Source organism: Bos javanicus, chromosome 21 (assembly GCF_032452875.1).
Source record: "Bos javanicus breed banteng chromosome 21, ARS-OSU_banteng_1.0, whole genome shotgun sequence".
NCBI classification, from domain to species: domain Eukaryota; kingdom Metazoa; phylum Chordata; class Mammalia; order Artiodactyla; family Bovidae; genus Bos; species Bos javanicus.
In genome coordinates, this window is record NC_083888.1 from 110,209 (window position 1) to 131,937 (window position 21,729).

General features: G+C 42.3%; 1 non-coding gene across 1 annotated transcript; it reads right to left on the reverse strand.

Moving 5' to 3' along the window:
- Nucleotides 1–3,233: 3,233 nt before the first annotated feature.
- Nucleotides 3,234–3,340, reverse strand: LOC133234856 (U6 spliceosomal RNA). Its single transcript, XR_009732347.1, has one exon. It is a non-coding gene; the product is annotated as a U6 spliceosomal RNA (small nuclear RNA).
- Nucleotides 3,341–21,729: the final 18,389 nt, after the last annotated feature.

The window sequence follows — 21,729 nt, forward strand, 5'->3', positions numbered from 1 at the left end:
TCATCTCTTACTTCGATGGTCTGAGTTTCTACTGAAACCAGAGTAGTCTGAGGTCGTACTGAGACAGGAGTTGTTTGGACCTCCATGTGGGCAGTTTGAATCCCAGTTTGGAGTCCCAGGTACGGGGCAAAGTAAGAGGACAGGAGGGAGCTGAAGGTTTCACGCCCAAATCTATACCCTTAGGACATAAGTCTGGCATATTTCACAGAGAGAAAAAGGGCAACACATATGCTACTTCTACCCATTTCCCTTGTTCCTTACAGAACCGGTCTAATTGTAGAACAGTATTATACTTAAGAGATTCTCCAACTGGCCACCGTTTGCCATCCTCCAATGGATACCGTGGCCATGCAGCATCACATAGGAAAACCAGGTGTGTCTTCTTTAAGCCCTGGGGATAAAATCTATCCCAGTTTTTCAGGATACAGTTCAAAGGAGTGAGGCTGGAATTGTTAGCTCCCATCTGTAAGAGAGAAAAAAAGTGACCAAGGCCATTTTTCTACCAGAGGCGTCCCTCCTTGCTCTAGATAAGGGTGTCGATAGACGTTACACCAAAAGCTTTTCCTTCCTGGTCGGACTTAGTCTGTCCCTTACCGACACAGGTGCCGTACTCGTTCCTCCCAGTTCTACCACCGAGATGGGGTGGGGATGTACCAGGGGAAGACTTGATAGCATCCCTACTTGACGTCCAGCTCTTCACCTTTAACATTGCTTGCCTCTGATATCACCCAGGGTGAATCAGAGTAACCTTCCGGAATGCCTCCCAAGCTAAGACTGCTGTGGGAAACATTTGTCACCTGAGTGCCTGTGCACGACCCTATTTCCTGACCACAATAAGACCGACACGAGCATAAAACTGAGATGTTCTTTCCAAGCATCACCACACCAGTATAAGAGCCTCCTCTGATCTACTAAGAGCCGGCATTACCAAAGAAAAAAACCCATTGTAGTCCCAATAACCTCTAACCTCAGAGATGTTCTGGGAGCTAGAGCTCCATCTAGCTTCCGAACTTTCGATTCCTAGCGAGGCTAGGTGCTTTCTTGACTACCAATCCAAGTTTGGGACCTAAGCCACAGTACAAAATAACAGTATAGATCACAAGTCCCTTGAAAGTCTATGATCCGATAGATTAGGTTAGTACTTCTAATTCCCAAGGAGTTATGAAATGGTCAAAGAGACTGAAAAGTTTGAGAAAGGCGAGTTCGGTCCACACGCTTTGCCCATTTCTGGTCGGTTCCCGAAGGAGACATTGGGTGCCTCTTGGCATTGGCAGGTCGGTATAATGCCCTGACAGGTTTCTGCCATAAGCCCTATGAGATCACCATGGAACCGCAGAGCAGGGCTCCTTACTTGATTTACGCAGGGCATGCCATTCATTTGCACAAGCACACGGTAGAGTTAGTAAAGTACAGCAGAAAACGTGTTCGCTAAGAGAACAAAGAACTAAAGCTCCAAGCATCCTTACCTTGTCCTGAAGGATCCCCGATGAGCCCCCAAGATGAAAGGTTGTTGTTCAATCACGTGAATACACCAGGATTCTTGGCCCCCGGAGGAGAAGAATTCAACCCAGAGCCAGAGCCGAGGCTTGATCACTCAGAGCTTTTGTGTAATAAAGTTTTATTAAAGTATAAAGGAGATAGAGAAAGCTTCTGACATAGGCCTCAGAAGGGGGCAGAAAGAGTACCCGCTTGCTAGTGTTAACAATGAGGTTATATAATCCAAAGAATGTCTGGAGGTTGTAAAGACCTCATCAGACCTACTCCCATAATTTACATTTTAAGATAACACTGTCCTCAGGCAAGATACATCCTTGTAAAGACCAGGTCTACTCCCATAATTAACATTTTAAGATAACAGAAGGTTGAATCCAAAGACTGTCCTTAGGCAGGATACATTATTGTTATATAATCCTAAGGAATTTGGAGAAAGAAAAAAAGTTTGTCCTTTCTTCCTCCTTGAGAATTCCAGACCCCTCTCTCCTTGGGGACCCCTAGACTCCCTATCAACCTGCCTAAGAACTGACTCTTTCAGAGTATTCTCTAAAGCAAATCATGGTTCATGTTTAAGAAAAAACAATGGTTTAAGAATTGGGAAACCCCAGCCTTAGCTCTACTGTTGACTAGCAGACACTCAAGCTATTTCTAAAATAAATTAGAATTGCATCTTTTTTTTTTTTTTAATAATTGAGGTTTCTTTTAAATATTTATTTAATTTATTAAGGAGTTATTTCACTGCACCGGGTCTTAGTTGCAGCACATAAGAACTTCAATCTTCCTTGTGGCATGTGAGATCTAGTTCCCTGACCAGGGATCAAACCCACACCCACTGCATTGGGAGCAGAGTCTTAGCCACTGGACCACCAGGGAAGCCCCTGAAATACCTCTTTAATGTCTCTTTCAGGCTAAAGGCTGAATCTCTGGACCCTCATAGTTTCCCACCACATTTATTCTTTGCTTTCCCCCGTACCAACCAAGGAAGAATCCAGTGTATTCGTGAATCCTAATTCTAAATCATTAAAAACTGGTTTCTGTCTCCTTTTTTTCCCTTCGAACTTTAGAAAACCTAATTAATTAAAACAGAAGAACTTATAAAACATAATTTATACAGTGGTTTTCTTGCAAGCAGTCTTTAATAGACTTCTTTCAAATTCTGACAAATACACTAGGTGTTTGGTTTGGATATGCAGAACTAAAAATATCTAAAGGAGAGATTTTTAATTACTTAGTTCCATCCATGAAATTCCTGAGAATTCTATCTGGAAGAAAGAATAAGAAAGAGTATGGGGGACTTCCCTGGTGGTCCAGTGGCTAAGACACTAGTCCCAATGTAGGGGGCCTGGGTTTGATCCCTGGTCAAGAAACTAGATTCCACATGCCACAGTGAAGACCTGAAGAAGCCAAATAAATAAATAAATAAAACTCAGGAGCAAAACAACAATATATATTTTTAACAAATTGAATATGGGCTTTGCAGTCTGAGAGACCTGGCCTTTTTCTTTTTCATGGTAGCATGCAAACTGGATTTACTTCAGAGAGAAAGTACAAAACTCTCAGCATAGACACAGAGGAGGTGAAGTGCCCCAGACTGGGGCTCTGCAGTGCAACTTTAGATAAATTACTTAACCTCTCTGAGCCTCAATTTTTAAAGAAATTTCCCAGTTTTATTCATACTTTTTAAACTATTTTTTTATTGGAGGAAAATCGCTTTACAATGTTGTAATGGTTTCTGCCATAAAAACATGAACTGCTTCACCAATTTGCATGTCATCCTTGAGCAGGGGCCATGCTAATCTTCTTTGTATCATTCCAATTTAAGTATATGTGCTGCCAAAGTGAGCACTGAGCCTCAATTTCTTCATCTATGAAATGGGAATGATACCTCCCTTGCAGGACTGTTGTGAGGATCACATGCCAGGTATATATTAAGTACTCAATACATGTTCATGTTCTCCTCCATTAAACACCATCTTATTTTTTTACTTTGCTCACCAAGAGCACACGCTTGGGCCTGAAACAACCTAGGTTCAGTGGCCTGATCCCACAATTTTAGCAACTTGGTGATTTGGGACAAGTTGTTAACAATCTCGGAAGCACTGTTTTCTCATCTGGAAAATGGAGTTAGCAACAACAGTGCCCAGCTACAGGAAGCGTTCATGAACTAGTCAGACCCATCAGAATCACATAAATCACCATGGAGACAGCAGGGATACTGAGAGAGTGCTGATGCTGAGTGGCTGCTGAGTTGCTGACAAGGGGTCAGCCAGGTGGCCAGGAGGAGGCTCCATCCTTCTCTTTCTTGATTTTACCTTTACTTGCCCCGCTTTTCTTTTTTTTTTTTTAAATATTTTAAATTATTTTATGGCTATGCTGCTGCTGCTGCTAAGTCGCTTCAGTGATGTCCAACTCTGTGCGACCCCATGGACAGCAGCCCACCAGGTTCCCTCGTCCCTGGGATTCTCCAGGCAAGAACACTGGAGTGGACTGCCATTTCCTTCTCCAATGTATGAAAGTGAAAAGTGAAAGTGAAGCCACTCAGACGTGTCTGACTCTTCGCGACCCCATGGACGGCAGCCCACCAGGTTCCCTCGTCCCTGGGATTCTCCAGGCAAGAACACTGGAGTGGACTGCCATTTACTTCTCCAATGTATGAAAGTGAAAAGTGAAAGTGAAGCCACTCAGACGTGTCTGACTCTTCGCGACCCCATGGACTGCAGCCCACCAGGGTCCTCCACCCATGGGATTTTCCAGGCAAGAGTACTGGAGTGGGGTGCCATCCCCTTTCAGTTCAGTTCAGTTCAGTCACTCAGTTGTGTCTGACTATTTGCAGCATGAATCGCAGCACACCAGGCCTCCCTGATCATCACCAACTCCCGGAGTTCACTCAAACTCATATCCATCGAGAGGGTGATGCCAACCAGCCATCTCATTCTGTTGTCCCCTTTTCCTCCTGCCCCTAATCCCTCCCAGCATCAGAGTCTTTTCCAATGAGTCAACTCTTCACATGAGATGGCCAAAGCACTGGAGTTTCAGCTTTAGCATCACTCCTTCCAAAGAACACCGAGGACTGATCTCCTTTAGAATGGACTGGTTGGATCTCCTTGCAGTCCAAGGGACTCTCAAGAGTCTTCTCCAGCAGCACAGTTCAAAAGCATCAATTCTTCAGTGCTCAGCTTTCTTCACAGTCCAACTCTTACCTCCATACATGACCACTGGAAAAACCATAGCCCTGACTAAACGGACCTTTGTTGTCAAAGTAATGTCTCTGCTTTTCAATATGCTATCTAGGTTGCTCATAACTTTTCTTCCAAGGAGTAAGTGTCTTTTAATTTCATGGCTGCAGTCACCATCTGCAGTGATTTTGGAGCCCCAAAAAGTAAAGTCTGACAGGGTTTCCACTGTTTCCCCATCTATTTCCCATGAAGTGATGGGACCAGATGCCATGATCTTAGTTTTCTGAATGTTGAGCTTTAAGCCAACTTTTTTCACACTCTTCTTTCAGTTTCATCAAGAGGCTTTTTAGTTCCTCTTCACTTTCTGCCATAAGGGTGGTATTCGTCTGCATATCTGAGGTTATTGATATTTCTCCCGGCAATCTTGATTCCAGCTTGCCATCGCATTGGTGGGTCTGAATTGCAGCATGTGGGATCTTTCACTGTGGGGCGTGGGCTTCTCTCTAAATTTGGCTCCCAGGCTCAGTAGTTGTGACTTGTAAACTTAATTGCCCTATGGCTTGTGGGATCTTAGTTCCCCCACCAGGGATCAAACCCTCGTTCCCTGCATTGGAAGGCAGATTTTTAACCACTGGACAACCAGGGAAAGCCCCTCCCCACTTTCTTTGTCTTTCTCCTTTATCTTCTCTCTCAGTTTCTGCTGTGTGAAAAATGGTTGCATCCAGAGTGGTATGACATGTAACCCATATATTTTCTTTCCCTGCATGACCTCCATAAGTCTTGTGTCTGTGCATGACTCCTTCTCAGTGCTGGGTTTTTGATTCCACGCCCCCAGGTAGAATACTGTGTGTTGAACTCTGTGCCATGGATTTGGTGCTGTGCACCCTCCTCTGCCTCTGATACCTCCAAGATGAAAAGACCTAATTGCTAAGAATCCTGGGGGCACAATTAATTCTCAGGAAGGACTACAACTTAGCATCTTTGCATTACTCTTTTACCTCTGAAAGAGCATAGTCTGCTTGTTCTGTCTTGTGGCCTCTTGTTTGATCATGCTATGCATAATAAATTAACGTGGCATTTCCAACAGGAGTAATTCTACTTACTTCTTTCCCTGAATAGTTAGACTGGGGCCAAATGGCTTCTTGTTTTTACTTAAGAGTTAAACAAAAGGGGCTTCCCTGGTGGTGCCGTGGTTAAGACTGTGCCTTCCAATGCAGAGGCTGCAGGTTCAATCCCTGATGGGGGAACCAAGATCTCACATGTCTCACTGCTCAAAAACCAAAACAAAAAACAGAAGCAATATTGTAACAAATTCAATAAACAACTTTAAAAATGGTCCACATCAAAAAAATTCTTTAAAAAAATATATGTATTCTATATGTATGTGCATGTGTACAACCCTTTGTACTAAATAGCTTGGCTTTTTACAGCAAACTAAGTTAGAAGCCAATTTGTTCAGACATGGATGCTTTGAAATGTAAATTCATAGTCCCTACTAACAAAGAACCATAGGAATTCAATGTCCTTTGCACATTTGGCAGCACAACCCAACTTTATGTCACGTATTTGGGAGGCTGAATGGTGCCATCATATAATCTTGGACTTAAACTTCAAAACCCTGGCTAGAATTTTCTGCTTAGCCTTTCCCCTACAACTGATAGTTTTACTCCAGAGCTAAAGACAAATGAAGAACAAAAACCGGCCGTTGCTGTGTTGATTATTACTTGCTCACCTATTTCTCTATTAAAAAAATTTTTAAGGTATAATTTTTTAATGAGGACCAATTTTTTTTCAATGGCCACATCATACAGCATGCAGGATCTTTAGTTGGGGCATGCAAACTCTTAGTTGTGGCATGCAGGATACAGTTCCCTGACAGGGATGGAACCCAGCCCCTTTGCATTGGGAGCTCAGAGTCTTAGCCACTGGACCACCAGGGGAGTCCTAGACCCATTGTTTCTTGACTGCTTTCCCTTCATGCCTGCAGTCCCTTCTTCCCTTAAGATCATAAATAACTGAGACCTGTTTAAGGGCAAGCATCGTGGCCAGGCTTAGATCACAAAATGTCTTGGACCAAAATGAGGTCATGCTTGATTTTCTTTCTCCAGGGACCCCCTCCCCTATCTGCTTACAACACCCAATGTTGACATAAAGGAAATTTCCAGTTATTGCAACCAGATCATCAGATGCTCTGGAACAAGCTCAAGACTGTTAGATTTGTACTCTTTGTCTATTTCCTCAGGCTTCCCAGGTGGCTCAAGTGGTAAAAAATCCACCTACCAATGCAGGAGATACAGGTTTGATCCCTGGGTCAGGAAGATCCCCTGGAGGAGGAAATGACAACCCACTCCAGTATTCTTGTCTGGAAAGTTCCATGGACAGAGGAGCCTGGCAGGCTACAATCCACGGGGTTACAAAGAGTCAGACACAGCTCAGCCACTGGACATACACACACACTCATGTAATTCCCCATATTTTGTCTTTCCTCTTGTCATCATGGGCATTAAAGTCTTAAAATGAGGGTCTACAAGCTTTTTTTCAGGGACAACCAGGAAGGGTGGTGGCTGACTAGCCCACTCAAGATGGCTGTTCCCTTGCTCTCTGTCTATCCCTTACCCGACCAGTGCCTGCTTCATTTACACTTACTCTGGCCTTCCTACATACTTGCCTTGGGCGCCAGCTAGTGATTGTTCTTATCAAAGGTGTGGTGAGGTGTATGCCCTTCTTTTGGTTTCCCTGGTAATCGATGAGCCCATCTGACATCAACTCCCCTGTAACTGGCAATCTCCCCCTCCACCAGGAGCAAAGACTGCTGCCACATCCTGAAGGTGTCTGCTGCACAGGGTGGGGGGTCGTTCCAGGACTTTGCTTCAGACACAGAAGCTCCCCATCTGTCAAACCACTGATGTCTCTGTTGCCTGATGCACGTGTGCATGCTAAGGCACTTCAGTCAGGCCTGACTCTTTGCAACTTTATGGGCTGTAGCCCGGCAGATTCCTCTGTTCATGGGATTCTCTGGTCAATAACAGTGGAGTGGGTTTGCCATTCCCTTCTAAAGGGGATCTTCCTGGTGCAGGGATCGAACCCCCATCTCCTGTGTCTCCTGCATTGCTAGTGGATTCTTCACTGCTGAGCCACCAGGGAAGCCCTCTGTTGCCCAATCCAGGCTTTCTTCAGTCTTGAAGCTGGGCAAATGCAGGCTTTGTAGGCCTGTGAGGTGCAGTCCAACAGATGGGCATAAAGAGACCAGCTTCCAGAGCCCCTCAGGAAGGGGTGAGAAACTTGACAGCTTTGGGAGGTGGTGACAATTACCAAGAGGAGAGGTGGTGGGGCAGGGGAATCCCTGGGACCTGCCAGGGTGGAATAGGAGAGTTTGAGAGGAGCCTGCCTGGGCCTGTGGATCTCCCCCTGGGGGGACTTAGGAGAAAGGGTTCCTCAAATACACTGATAAATATACTCTGCACTGTAATTGGATTCCATTTGAAACTGTTAGAGTCGAGGTGTTACGAGCCCATTCTTGTGTCACAGAAAGCTAGGCTGTTCCTTCATTTGGAAGGTATTATTTTATTTTCCTTGTTCCTAAAATAGCACAAAGGAAGGCTTCTGTTTGTTCTCTTACCTTGTGCTAATCCTAGAGCAACATGAATATGCTGACTGTACGTGGATCTTGAAACAACAGAAAAACTTCCAACACAAGAAGACAAATTCCCACTCCTTCCCCCTTTCCTCTTGGATTCCAATGACTGGCTGTGTTTAACCAGAGTTTTGCCTACTCTTTCCCAGAAAAGTCACAGCTAACATGCATGGATCTACTAGCAGGAGCATAGATTCACTAGGATGTGGGATTCCAGCTTGATTCTCCAGGGGCTGACGTCTCATCAGAGAACTAGTCCTGAAGAGCATATGTTCAGTGCTGAGTTTGGGGGTCTGCATGATAATGGCTTCAGGAATGCAGCTGAGACAAAAATCCCCGTCCCTGAGGGTTGAAACACTCAAGCTTCTTGGAGAAGGTGGGCCCCCAAGGATAGATGTAGAGAAGGAGTAAAGAGAGCAGGTGAGTAAGTCAGAAAGAGAAAAACAATATTGTATATTAACGCATGTATGATATGCATTATGGCAGGCTACAGTCTATATGACCAAAGTCACGACCAAAGTGACTCAACATGCATGCACCACACATATATACAGAATCTAGGAAAACAGTACTGATGAACCTGTTTACAGAGAAGAAATGGAGATGCAGATGTAGGGAATGGACTTGTGGACACAGCGGGGGAAGGAGAGGCTAGGACAAACTGAGAAGGTAGTATTGATGTATATACACTCACTCACTCTCAAAGTCACTCAGATGTGTCTGACTCTTTGAGACCTCATGAACTACAGCCTGCCAGGCTCCTCTGTCCATGGGATTTCCCAGGCAAAAATACTACGGTGGGTTGCCATTCCCATCTCCAGGAGATCTTCCCAATCCAAGGATCAAACCTGAGTCTCCTGCATTGCAGGCAGATTCTTTACCATTTGAACCACCAAGGAACCCCCATGTATGCTCATAACTTGTGGGAGGCTGCTATATAGCACAGGGAGCCCAACCTGGAGCTCTGTGATGCCCTAGAGGGGTGGAATGCGGGGCAAAGGAGGCTCAAGAGGGTGGGGGGATACATATATGTATATCATTATGACTTGCTGGGAGCCAGCTAGAGACATTCCACTCATGAAAAAGGTCATGAGGAAGGAGGCTCGGCACACGCAAAGGCGGGATCGAGCCTCAGGAGTCCCCCTGGATATTCTCGAGCATCTACCCCCAAAAACCAGAGTCTGCCTACTTTATTGCTTTGTGCTCTCACCTATGACTTTACTGGGGGCTGTCCCCTACCACCATCTCACTCTCTCTGTCAAAGAGTTAACTTACAGCTCCAATTAATAAAGGTCCTGGGCAATTAGGAGTGCTTAAATCCAAAGCCCTCAGATAGCTCTCTAATTCGCCTGACAAGTTTACCCGGACTCCTACAGCTATGCATACGATTGTTTACAGTCTCTCAGCCTCGAGAGGCTTGGGAAGCTTAAGATATTCAAATAGATTAGAGCCTCTCAGAGAGTTAGAAACTGTCAGAATAAAGCTAGTAAACGATTCCATTGATGAGCCAATGCTTGTTGCCAAGTTTTCACATCCCCTGAATTGTATCCTTGAATGTGTATTAATTAATAGTTGGTATGTAGAAAAAATAAGTTGTGGCCTTGGTGTTAGTAACTTTAGACCCTTAAGGTAATAAATGCTTTCCTTTTTTGTAAACCCATTACACATCCACGCTACAGGAATGCAATTTTATCTAACATCTTCGGAAGATGGCGCCAAACCTTAAAATAATTACTCTTAGAGAAAATAAGTCTTATGGTTGATAAGTCTTTGTCAAGAGTCATAAAATGTTAATAGGCCTTCTGGCCAGAAGATGATGTAAATCACCTAAACCATTTATATACGATAAATTTGCAGGAAAGAAACCCTGGTTTTTGATAAGGATCAAGGACTGCTGACTTTGCATCCCCTATTATCCTCTATGTGTAACTTAGGGTATAAAAGCCCCTGTTGAAAATAAAGCTATGGGCCTTGCTCACCAGAGCTTGGTCTCCCCATATCATTTCACTCCTTAACTTCCAGCTGAGTCTCCATCTGGAGCGCAGATATCCTCTGTGACCATTTATTTGCCTGGGCTTCTAAGACCCACTCGAGAAGGTGTCTAAGGTGGGGGCACCTTCCGCTATTCGAGAGGGCACCTGTGGCCTCCGTGGTCAGAGCTAATCTGGTGTTATGGGTTATATTGATTTTCTGCGTAAACCAAGCTACTCAGCTTCTTTTCTCCACTGAATTTTCCTACTGAGCTATCCTCATTCTATTACTCTTTATATCTCTAATTAACATTTGAATAGGTCGCCGACGCCATCTCCCCTTCGAATACCCTGGATCAGCTGGGGCTGGACCTCGGCAGGTGGCGCCTGAGACAGGCGTTTCGAAGGTAAGTCCCCAACCCCATTCCCCCAGTGTTGAGTTCTTGGGACGGATAGGACCCCACTTAGGGTGCTGCAGACCCCCCTGTAGAATAGACAGGGTGAGAGGAGTGGGAAGTGTTGAAAGTGTTGAAGAGTTAGAGAGAAAAAACGGTTTCTAAAAAGGCTGACAAAAAAGGCCTAATCTTTTGATAGCTAAAAGCAAAATCTTTTACTATACTTAATTTTCTGACATGGGTAACACTGAATCAAATGAAAGACAACTCTTTATAGGAGTAATTTTACAGTTATTAAGTAAAAGAGGAATAAGAGTTAAAAAATCTGCCATTCAATCATTTTTTTTTTTTTCATTTGTACAAGACCACTGCCCTTGGTTTCTACAACAGGGCACTGTTAACCTAGATATCTGGGAAAAAGTAGGGAAACAGCTAAGAGCTTATTGTGTTCAGCATGGCTTGGAGAAAATCCCTACTTACACCTTTCCTCTGTGGAATATGACTAGAGATGCTTTAGATCCAGCTCATGAGTTTAAAATGTACCTGTTACAGAGGAAAGTGAAGTTGGAAAAGTACCTGTTAAACAGAAAAGCGAATCTGAAAAGGTACCTGTTATAAAGGAAAGTGAAAATGAAGAGGCTATACCTAGCTATTGGCAGCTAAACAAATGGCTAGCCGCTATGACTGCCAATGAGCATGTAAAAAATAGGGATGAGAAAAAAGATCAACTCTCCCCTCAGGACAAAAAAGATTTAGAAAAAACAACAGCTCGATACCATTCTGATGAGCATTGGTCTTTTTTAGCTAAAGATGCTCCTAAAAGTTTAAGAAAAACATCCCTAATCAGACCATCCGCTCCTAGGAGCTTGAGGGAAACATCCCCGATCAGATCGTCCGTAAGATTTAGTCACCAAACAGTTAAAGGATCTCCGGAACAGGAGAGGAGAAATACGGGATGCTCCTATCCCCCCATGCCTCCTCCTCCATGTTGGGGTAAGGGGCCTCTTCTAGGAATTTCCCAGAGAAGGGTTTTCTCTAGTCCAGAGGATAAATTTGATCCTCACCTTGAGGCTTCTTTTCTAGTCCCTGCTGCAGTTTAGCCAGGGAAAAGAGGTTACAAAATAAATAAAAATATTCTCAAAAAAAATTTAAAAAATGGGTTTCTCTGCATCTAAGAATAGACAAATGTTTATTGGCTCTGTGAAATATGATTAGAAATGTCCTAGACCCCTGTCATGAGGCTGTTAGATAGCCTATGGGGGAGGCTATAGCGGTAGATGGTGGTGAGTCTCCACTTTCTGCACAGATCATAATTTCTGCTATTGGAAAAAAAGAAAAAAAAAGGAGAGAGAAACTGCTCTACCTCCCAAGGAAGGAGAGGGCTTACAGGATGCTGTGGCCGAGCGCCCTGGCGAGCTCCCTCCCCCTCTGTGCAAACCTTTAAAAAACTTATCCACCACTTTCTGATTTAAGGCGATCGCCACTGCCTCCGTTTGTGCTTCCCAGGACCCAGGATTTCCCCACTTTGCCCCCAAAACCTCTCAAAGCATTGCCTAAGCCTGAGGAAGATAAAAAGTTTTTTAAACAAAGGAGCTTTTAAAATAGACTGTGTGCACAATATGCAGAGCATGCTCCTTAGAGAAAACCCCCTTGGTGGGGGGGTCTCACCCAGGCTAAGAGAAAAGAAGAACTGGTGAGGGGATTTAGCAACAATATTAACCCCTGATGTGCCGCTTACTCCAATTCCAACGGGAGTGGCTGGCCCCCTACCCGAGGACATTGTAAGATTTGTCCTGGGGCGTAGCTCGCTTTCTTAAAAAAAAAAAAAAAGAAAGAAATTTCAGTGGTGCATGGTGTAGTAGATTCTGATTATATTGAGAAATTAAAGTCTTCATCTCACTGCCTACCTAAACTGTACAAATTAATAAAGGTCAAAGAGTAACACAGCTTTTGCTTTTAGCTTATTATCAGATAGGAAAAAACTTGACTTCTCAAGCTAGGAGCCACAAAATATTTGGATCTAGTGATCTAGCCTTTTGGGTGCAGGAAATTACAGCTCCAAGGCCTTTAAAAGATCTTTTAACTCAAGAGAATAAAATGCCAGGGCTATTAGACACAGGAACAGACGTCTTTAACATTGCTGGGAAAGACTGGCCCAGCTCCTGGCCAACACATACTACTGAAAATGAGTTGGTGGGATTAGAGAAAGTGGTATGTGGGGTGGGGATGCTGTACAGGTGGTACATTTAACAATACTTTATATATTGTTATAAATACATAATATAAATATATTTGCCTAATTACAGTTTGCCTAATTAGGTATGGGTATAAATAAAATATAATAAAGGTATAACTAATTCTATTTACAGATCTATACTTAATTAATTTGTATATAAATTAATATATATACTATATATACATATATATACTGTATAATTAAATATATATTGCAGTAATATAATGTGTGTGTGGCTGATGTTAATTGGTATGGATTGATGTGCTGTGATGATATATGTTCTATATACTGTATAATTATATATGTGTGACATGTATTATTGCAGTACATTGGTTTGTGTTGGTTGGTATTAGCTGTGTACGTGCTGTATTACTGTAATATATATTAATTAATATATTAATTATAAAGATTAATTCAAGTATATTGATTTATATATATTATATGTCAATAAGTTTATACTTGTTGCCATATATAAATATATATATAAATACATTTTGCATTTAGGTATATCTGTATACCAAAATGAGATAAGGAGGTTATACATTTATTATTTAAATTTATATAGAGACCTAAACTAAACATTAAACCTAAATTAACATATCCCTAGGAAAACAGCTGGACAAATAGTAAAGTTATGTCCAAATTGTAATTAATCACTTAAACATAAACACACAGGGGCAGACTACAATGATGAGACACTAGATGCCTGAATTACAGGCTACGATTCGGCCCCTGGTCAAGTAAAAAGACCTCCTTACTGGAAAGTGAAAAAGGCCAGATGTGTTGCCAACTTGTGGGAGAGGGTATGCTTGTGTATTTCTACAGAATGCAGATTCTCCGATTTGGACCTCAGAAAAATTCATCATGTCACATTCCCCAAAGACCAGGTTCATGGTGCGTGCACTCGCTCGCTCCCCCTCCCCCAGCCAGCTCTCGCCTCCGCGCCGCCAGCAGCGCCCTGCACCCCCTCGCTGCACCCTGTGACCAAGAGCAAAGAAATCTGTGTGGCGAGTGAGGGCCAGAAAGAAAAGTGTGCCCGCAGAGTGCCGTCCAGACCAGCGCGGCCCCACCGGCAAGAGGGGAACGCCCCAAGCCCAAGCAGCGGCGGCTAGCCCGAGCCCGCAAACCCCGCCTGCCCACCTGCTGTAAGGGCCGCGGCCCACAGCCTGCCATTCGCATTCTGCCTCCTGCTGCTGGGGACACTGCTCCCCTGGGCCGATGCCTACAGCTGCTCCCTGGTTCATCTTGTTTAAATCCTCAATATAATGTTTGCTCCTTTGTGGTGTTGTTGTGAACAATGTATGCACTCATCTTGTTTAAACCCTCAATATAATGTTTGCTCCTTTGTAATGTTACAACATCCACCTTATCTTATGATGTAACCACTTGTTGAGTTATGCTCTTGCTGTATTACAACAACTATAGGATTTAATGTGAACACAATGGTTCGTGGGCTTACTTATCTTGGGAATAGCAGCTTTGATAAGTGCAATTACTTCCGTTACTGTGGCAGCAATATCATTGACTCAACAAGTACATACTGCTCAATATGTTGATTCTATGTCCAAAAATGTTTCTTTAGCATTGACAACACAGGAAGCTATAGACAGAAAATTAGAAATGAGGGTAGACGCCCTAGAGGAAGCAGTAATACATATTGGGACTGAATTGCAGGCTTTAAAGGTAAAAATGGCATTGTCCTGTCATGCTGACTACCGGTGGATGTGCGTAACACCCCTGAAAGTAAATGAGGCAGATTTTGAATGGGAAAAGATTAAAAACCATATTTCAGGTATCTGGAACAGCTCTGATATTGGTTTAGACTTAGGGAAACTTCACAATAAAATAGCAACCATTGAACACTCCCGATTAGATTTTACTGCTGCTGGAACAGCAAGTGATTTCTTCCATACTTTCTCTAACTACATCTCAGGAAAGAATATTCTGTCTACCGTCCTTAGCTATGCTGCCGTGGCTGCTTTAATTCTGCTTCTCATAATCATTCTCCCTTGTACTGTCAGGAATCTTAGGCAGAGCATTCAGAGGCTCGCGACTGAGCTACATCTGGCTGCTTTAAGAAATAAAAAAGGGGGAGATTCCGGGAGCCGGCAAGAGACATTCCACTCATGACAAAGGTCATGAGGAAGGAGGCTCGGCACACGCAAAGGCGGGATCGAGCCTCAGGAGTCCCCCTGGATATTCTCGAGCATCTACCCTCCTAAAACCAGAGTCTGCCTACTTTATTGCTTTGTGCTCTCACCTCTGACTTTACTGGGAGCTGTCCCCTACCACCATCTCGCTCTCTCTGACAAAGGGTTAACTTACAGCTCCAATTAATAAAGGTCCTGGGCAAATAGGAGTGCTTAAATCCAAACCCCTCAGATAGCTCTCTAACTCGCCTGACAAGTTTACCCGGACTCCTACAGCTATGCATACATTTGTTTACAGTCTCTCAGCCTCGAGAGGCACGGGAAGCTTAAGATATTGAAATAGCTTAGAGCCTCTCAGAAAGTTAGAAACTGTCAGAATAAAACTAGTAAATGATTCCATTGATGAGCCAATGCTTGTTGCCAAGTTTTCACATCCCCTGAATTGTATCCTTGAATGTGTATTAATTAATATAGTTGGTATGTAGAAAAAATAAGTAGTGGCCTTGGTGTTAGTAACTTTAGACCCTTAAGGTAATAAATTCTTTCCTTTGTTGTAAACCCATTACACATCCGCCCTATAGGAATGCAATTTTATCTTTGGAAGATGGCGCCAAACCTTAAAATAATTACTCTTAGAGAAAATAAGTCTTATGGTTGATAAGTCTTTGTCAAGAGTCATAAAATGTTAATAGGCCTTCTGGCCAGAAGATGATGTAAATCACCTAAACCATTTGTATATGATAAATTTGCAGGAAAGAAACCCTGGTTTTTGATAAGGATCAAGGACTGCTGACTTTGCATCCCCTATTATCCTCTATGTGTAACTTAGGGTATAAAAGCCCCTGTTGAAAATAAAGCTACGGGCCTTGCTCACCAGAGCTTGGTCTCCCCATGTCATTTTACTCCTTAACTTCCAGCTGAGTCTCCATCTGGAGCGCAGATATCCTTTGTGATCATTTATTTGCCTGGGCTTCTAAGACCCACTCGAGAAGGTGTCTAAGGTGGGGCACCTTCCGCTATTCGAGAGGGCGCCTGCGGCCTCCGTGGTCAGAGCTAACCTGGTGTCATGGGTTATATTGAATTTCCGTGTAAACTAAGCTACTCAGCTTCTTTTTTCCACTGAATTTTCCTACTGAGCTATCCTCATTCTATTACTCTTTATATCTCTAATTAACATTTGAATAGGTCGCTGACGCCATCTCCCCTTCGAATACCCTGGATCAGCTGGGGCTGGACCTCGGCACTCGGGGTCACTGAGCCTCATATGCTGCTGCTGCTGCTAGGTCGCTTCAGTCGTGTCCGACTCTATGCAACCCCATAGAAGGCAGCCCACTCAAATGAACTGGAAAGGAAAAAGGAGACGTTACAACAGACAACACAGAAAGAGAAAGGATCATAAGAGACAATTAGAAACAACTGCATGACAATAAAATGGATAACCTGGGACAAATGGACAAATTTTTAGAAAAGTACAATCTTCTAAGACTGAACCAGGAAGAAATAGAAAATATGAATAAGTCAAGCACCAACACCAGTCACAAGCTCTAACTATGAACAGATCAATCACAAGCACTACTAACTGGGATCAAAAGTCTCCAACAAAGAAATGCCCGGGACTTCACAGATGAATACTCTCAAATGGTAGAGATGTGATAATACCTAGGGTGGTCAAACCATTCCAGAAAAATGTGGAGGGAGGAGCATTCCCAACTCATTCTGCGAGGCCACCATCACCATGAACCAAAAGGAAGCAGAAATGCCACACAGAAAAGAAAATTACAGGCTAACATCACTGATGAACATCAACGCAAAAATCCTGGGGAAAATTGTAGCAAAAACCAAACAAAAACACATGAAAAGGATCATACACCAAGTTCAAGTGGGGTTTATCCCAGGGATTCAAAGATTCTTCACTATCTGCAAATCAATCAATGTGATACACTATATTAACAAATTGAAAGATAAAAAGCATATGATAATCTTGATCAATGAAGAGAAAGGTTTTGACAAAATTAAATACAAGTTTATGATTTAAAAAGCACCCCATAAATGGACATGGAAGAAACCTACCTCAACATAAGAAAGGTCATATAGGAAAATCTCTCAGCAAACATTATTGTCAATGGTGTCAAAATGTAAGCATTTCCTCTAAGATCAGCATCAAGACAATGGTGCCCACTCTTATTCCTATTAATCAATATAGTTTTGTGAGTCAAAGACACAGCAATCAGAGAAGAAAATGAGAAAGAATGCATATTGGAAAAGAAGAAGTCCATCTGTCATTGATTGCAGATGACCTGTTTCTATTCACAGAAGACCCTAAAGATAGAACCAGAAAATTACTAGAGCTAATCAATGAATTTCGTAAAGCCCAGGATACAAAATTAATACACAGAAATCCTTTGCATACTTATAGCACAACAAGAAAAATCAGAAAGAGAAACTAAGGAAACAATGCCACTCCCCACTGCAACAAGAATAGCATAGCTAGGAATGCTGCTGCTGCTAAGTCATGTCAGTCACATCTGACTCTGTGTGACCCCATAGATGGGAGCCCACCAGCCTCCCCCATCCCTGGGATTCTCCTGGCAAGAACACTGGAGTGGGTTGCCATTTCCTTCTCCAATGCGTGAAAGTGAAATGTGAAAGTGAAGTTGCTCAGTCGTGTCCGACTCTTTGGGACCTCATGAACTGTAGCCTATCAGGCTCCTTCGTCCATGGGATTTTCCAGGCAAGAGTACTGGAGTGGGTTGCCATTTTCTTCCCCAATAGCTAGGAATAAAGTTACCTAAACAGACAAAACACACGTATGCAGAAAGACAGGCTGTATGATGAAAGATAGCAAAGATGAAACAAACAGAAAGATATGCCTTTTTCTTAACTTGAAAGAAATCAATGTTGTGAAAATGACTATACTACCCAAAGCAATCTGCAGATTCAATTCATCCCTATCGAACAATCAATGACATTTTTTAAAAGAAGTAGGACTAATAATTTTACAATTTATATGGGGGGAAAAAAGACCCAGAAGGGCCAAAGCAATTTTGGAAAGAAAGGTGGAACTGGAGGAATCAACCTTCTGACTACAGACTATACTACCAAGACACTATGGTACAGGCACAAAAGCAGAAGCATAGAGCAATGGAACAAGATACAAAGCTGAGAGACAAACCCACACTCCTATGGTCATCTTTTCTTTGACAAGGCAGGCAAGAATGTACCATGGAGAAAGGACAGAAAAGAGAGCCTCTTCAGTAAGTGATGCTGGGAAACTGGACAACTACATGTAAAAGAATGAAATTGGAACACTTCTTCACACTATACACAAAAATAATTCACAATGGATTAAAGACCAAAAGTAAGGCCAGAAACTATAAAATTCTTAGAGGAAAACATAGGCAGAACACTCTTTGCCATTTATCACAGCAAGACCTCCAAGAATGACTGAAATAAAAACAAAAATTAAAAAAAAATGGCATCTAGAGAAACTTCAAAGTATTTAAGCAGCAAAGAAAACTATAAACAAGATGAAAAGACAACCCTCAGAATAGGAGAAAAGAAGTGTAAATTAAGCAATTGACAAAGGATTATCTATGAAGTACACAAGTAGATCATCGAGCCTAATATCAGATAAAAAGCAACCAACTGAAAAGTGAGCAGCAGACATGAACAAATTTCTCCAAAGAAGACATTAAGAAGGCCACCAAACGTGTGCAAAGATGCTCCACGTCACTCATTATTAAGGAAATGCTAATCAAAACTACATGAGGTATCACCTCACACCAGTCAGAATGGCCATCATCAACAATTCTACAAATAATAAATGCTGGACAGGACACGGAAGAAAGGGAACCCTCTTGCACTGTTGGTAGACATGTAAATGGATACAGCCACTGTTGGGAAGCCCAGTACAAAATAGCGGGTTGGAGGAAGTCCTTGGGAAAATGGCGAAGGGCCAGAAATACCCGGGCTTGGGGTGCTCGGGCAGAAAAACATCTCCTGCCTTTGGATATGCCCGGCGCCAAGATTTAATAATAAATATTAAGGATGTTGCTTGAGAAAACAGGTTATGGGATAAGCACATGGGTCACTTAGAGCGCGCTGTCCTTGAAATATTTTTACTGATTAGGTGTTAACCCTGTATGCACTCTGCTGGCTGTATACTCTAAGCTCTTTGTTCCTTCTTCCATAAAAAAGCTTGACTGCAGAAATAAACTTGTCAGTCCTTGCAAGAGACTGTCCGAGTGTCCTTCTTTCAGGTTCGTCGCTTCCAAGTCCCGGGTAGAAAATCCCCAACAGCCACTATGGAGAAGGAATGTAGGTTTCTTTAAAAAGTAGGAATAAAACTACCATATGATGCAACAATCCCCTACTGGACATATACCCGGAGAAAACCGTACCTCTAAAAAGACATATGTACCCCAATGTCCACTGCAGCACTATTTAAAATAGCCAGGGCATGGAAGCAACCTAATGTCTATCAAGAAAACAACGTATAAAGAAGTCGTGGAACACATACACAATGGAATATTACTCAGCCATGAAAAGGAACAATACGAGTTAGTTTAACTGAGGTGGATGAACCTAGAAACTGTGATACAGAGTGAAGTAAGTCAGAAAGAGAAAAACAAATATAGTATATGAATGCATACACATGGAATCTTGTAAAATGGTACTGGTGAATATTTGAAGGGCAGAAATAGATACACAGATGTAGAGGAAGGACTTGTGAACTCGGCTGGAGAAGGAGAGGGTGGGATGAATTGAGAGAGTAGCATTGAAACATCGCCACTACCATATGTAAAATAGCTAGCTAGTGGGAAGTTGCTATATAACATGGGGAGCCCAGCATGGTGCTCTGTGACGACCCAGAGGGTGGGATGGCGGGAAGTGGGAGGCAGGCTAACCAAAGAGTGGATAATACACTTATGGCCTATTTGTGTTGTTGTATGAGGAAAACAAACCAAACATTGTAAAGCAGTTATCCTTCAATTAAAAATAAATAAATACAATCTAAAAACTATCGTTCAACACATCTATACTATCATCTAAAGCTATATTGGATCATCTTCTATTCCTAGCTATTTTTCCACTATAAGTGCTTATAAATGTCATTAAAGGTTTTGAAAATATGATTTTAATAGCTACACAGTATTGCTTAATATCTCACATATAAATAATAACATTTCAGTCTCAACATAGAAACATAATACCAAAAAAGTTTTCCATTTTAAACTAAAGCTTGCATTTTAATTCAGTTCAATGAGAATTCCTCTGAAGATCTAAAATTCTTATGAAAAGTAAATTATGTGGAGTCCTTTGTGCTTTCATCTGTTATGCTGTATTCTCATTTACTTCTAAGGACTCTTGGACTTTTGACATTTTTGCCTTAGGCTGTAATTTTTGACTGAGATAAAATCTTAAATTTAGATATTAAGAATGTCAAGAAGCACTCTTGTAAGTGTGAGTCAGTCAGTCATGTCCAGTTATTTGTGACCCATGGACTGTAGCTCACCAGGTCCTCTGTCCACAGAATTTTCCAGGCAAGAATATTGGAGTGTGTAGCCATTCCTTTCTCGAGGGGATCTTCCTGACCCAGGGGTCAAACCCTGATCTCCCGCATTGCAGGCAGACTCTTTACCATATGAACCACCAGAGAACCCTGACCCTGGTGTACACAGAAAAATCTTCAAAAGAATATTAGCAAACCAAATTGAAGACACATTAAAAAGAATCATACACTATGATCAAATGGAATTTATTCTGTGCCTGCAAGCATGATTTATTATTTGCACATCAATCACTGTGATACACAATATGAACAAAATTAAGAACGAAATCATGTGATCTTCTCAATAATTGCAGAAAAAGCGTTCAACAAAGTGTAACATCAATTTTGGTACAATCTCTCAATACAGTGGTTAAACATGGAACATCCTAAAGGGTATATAAGACAAACCCACAGCTAACATCCAAGTCAGTGGTAAAGAGGTGAAAGAATTTCCTAAAAGATCAGGAATAGTACAAGGATGCCCACTCTCACCAATCTTGTTCAACATAGTAGTGGAAGTGTCCTACCCAGAATAACTAGGCAAGAAAAGGAAATAAAAGCATCCCCATTGGAACAAATGAAGTTACACTGCCACTATTCAATTATGACAGGATTTATATGAAGCCATAAAAACTCCACCAAGTAACAAGTATTAAAGCTAATAAACTCAGCAATGTAGCAGGATATGAACCATCAGAGAGAGAACAGAACAGTACCATATACAAATGCATAAAAAAACAACCATGAAATAAATTTGACTGACAAGCAGAAACACCTGTACAGTCACAGGCTCCAAGACATAGAGGCTGGGTTCAAATCCCACCTTACACTGACCTGCAGAGTGACCCAGGCCAAATCACACAATGATCTGAGGCTCAACATATTCAACTGTAAAATGGACACAAACCCAGTATATCCTCCCAGGGCTGTGAAACTCCAAGGAAATACTTATTTAGGCCCGGGTGTTGGAATGTCTCTGGGAGCCTCTCCTTGTATGAAACTCCTCTAGAACTGGGCTCTCCTGATCCTGTGGGTGAGGGTCAAGTGTAGAGCCTGGGAGCCAAATGGGACTGGACAAGGACGAGGACAAAAAAAAAAAAAAATACTAGTTCTGTGTCAGGGA